Below are 2,435 nucleotides of genomic sequence, written 5' to 3'. Positions count from 1 at the left end.
TTTAAGGGTAATTAGTTTTCATTGGTTTTCAAAAATCACTTTGAACTTTAATTGATACAACGAGAGCGCTCACTTAGGTTTAATAGTGAAATCATAATCAATAAACACGAGAGTGTGAGAGGAGGGTTTTTAAACTAATGATTTCTACAGAAAAGTGATTTTAAATTACGATCCGCATCGATGGCTTACTTGATCCCCGAAGTCCGACCATTGCATACCGATATTATTATCCTAGATTTAATTTAATAGTATTTCTTTTTAATTCCCGTCTGATCAATAATCAATTGAATATTAGCCTTAGATTTACGTAGTAGCGATTAACTACATTAGGTTGATTCTTAGTCTATGTGGGTTCGATATCTTTTAAAACTACGCGATAGACTGTGCACTTGCATTCATAATCACAGACATACCCCATTGTCGCGATCAAGTTTTTGGCGCCGTTGTCGGGGACTAATTTAGTCGACAATCGTAATTAACTGTTACGTTGTAGAGACTAAGGCAAACTCAATTATTCTAATCCCTTTGTGCATGCCAAGTACTCGCTCTCGATGTGAAGACTTAGTGCTGCCAATTCCCGAACCAGAGCGTTCTATCACTGTATCACGTCGATTACGACGTACTCGCACTCTTGTTCCTACTCCCGCTTCTGAACCAGTTGAAGAATCAACCATGGGAGAACAGCCGCGTCCTCTCAAATCTTATGCGATTCCTTCGCAAGCTGAACCTCACAATAGCATTGCTGCTCCTGCTATTGAAGCGAATAATTTCGAGCTTAAACCATCATTATTGTCAGCTATACAACAAAACCAATTCTCTGGAAATGCGACGGACGGTCCTAATCTTCATTTGTCAGTGTTCTTGCAATATGCAGACACTGTAAAAGCAAATGGTGTCAGTTCGGAAGCTATCCGACTGCGCCTTTTTCCTTTTTCACTAAGGGATAGAGCTAGAGCTTGGCTCCAGTCTTTACCCGCCAATTCTGTCACGACCTGGAATGAACTTAAGAAAGTCTTCCTGGCACGTTATTTTCCACCTAGTAAGATCGCCATGCTAAGGGCCCAAATCAATGAGTTTAGACAAAAAGACAACGAGTCTTTATTCAAAGCGTGGGAGAGATACAAGGACATGCTTAGACTTTGTCCACATCACGGTTTAGAACAATGGTTAATCATCCATATCTTCTACAATGGTCTCCTCTACAATACGAGACTTACGATTGACGCCGGCGCAGGTGGCGCACTGATGGATAAAGAATATGCTGATGCCTATGCACTTATCGAAAGTATGGCTCAAAACCATTATCAATAGGGAAGCGAGGGAGCTCAATCAGAGAAAACTTCTGGAGAGAAATCTTCAACGAAGAGTGGGATGTACGAGATAAGTAGCCTCGATCGCGTTAACGCCAAAGTCGATGCCCTAACTCAGAAGCTTGAAAACCTCACTATGGCACCTGTAGCCGCCGTGGCTGCTGTTTCCCCCAATTGCGAAATATGCGGGATGTCTGGACATGCTACCCCCGAGTGCCAACTTTTGGCAGGAGTTTCCCCCGAACCGGTAAACTATGCTCAAGGAAACCCCTACTTAAACACTTATAACCCAGGATGGAAGAATCACCCTAATTTCTCGTACAAGAACAATAATGCTTTGTACGCACCTGGTCAAGTACCCAGTGTACCACCTGGATATCAAAAGGCACCATTCGCTGCTCCTAACATCCCTAGGAAGTCTAACTTGGAAATAATGATGGAAAATTTCATAGCCACTCAAACTCAAACTAATAAGGATTTCATAAACCAGAACGTGCACACTAATGAGCAAATCAAACAGTTAGCGACTAAAGTAGACGCGTTGGCCACTCACAACAAGATGCTCGAGACACAAATCTCTCAAGTGGCACAGCAACAAGCACCTACTGCCGCACCTGCTGGGACATTTCCAGGACAGCCACAACCAAACCAAAAAGGACATGCTCATCCTATTATTCTGCGAAGTGGTAGAGAGATGGACGAACCGACAGACCCTAGGCTTAAGAACCCTGCTATGTTCCAAAGCCCTAGGAAGACAACTGAGGAGGAAAGTAGACCCAAGGATAAACCAAGTGATCTGAAGGAGAAAGAGGACAAAGAAGGCGAGACGGAGGAAAAAGAAGTGCCATACATACCTCCACTACCTTATAAACCACCTATCCCGTACCCTCAAAGACTCGAGAAATCTAAAAACATAGGGCAATTTAAGAAATTTGTCGAACTTCTTAAACAGCTAAACATCACAATTCCGTTTACAGAAGCCATTACCCAAATGCCCTCATATGCTAAGTTCCTAAAAGAGATCCTATCGAATAAGAAGAAATTAGAAGACAACGAGACCATAACACTCACTGCTGAATGTAGTGCCATAATTCAAAATAAAATGCCACCTAAGCTGAAAGACCC

General features: G+C 42.5%; 1 non-coding gene across 1 annotated transcript; it reads right to left on the bottom strand.

The window, feature by feature from the left end:
* Nucleotides 1–1,050: 1,050 nt before the first annotated feature.
* Nucleotides 1,051–1,157, bottom strand: LOC131625040 (small nucleolar RNA R71). The gene has a single exon (XR_009290712.1). It is a non-coding gene; the product is annotated as a small nucleolar RNA R71 (small nucleolar RNA).
* Between the last annotated feature and the right edge of the window lie 1,278 nt (nucleotides 1,158–2,435).

Source organism: Vicia villosa, unplaced genomic scaffold (assembly GCF_029867415.1).
Source record: "Vicia villosa cultivar HV-30 ecotype Madison, WI unplaced genomic scaffold, Vvil1.0 ctg.000181F_1_1_1, whole genome shotgun sequence".
Classification (NCBI taxonomy): Eukaryota; Viridiplantae; Streptophyta; class Magnoliopsida; order Fabales; family Fabaceae; genus Vicia; species Vicia villosa.
The sequence above is the reverse complement of the archived record's forward strand: the minus strand, read 5'-3'. Positions and strand labels throughout refer to the sequence as shown.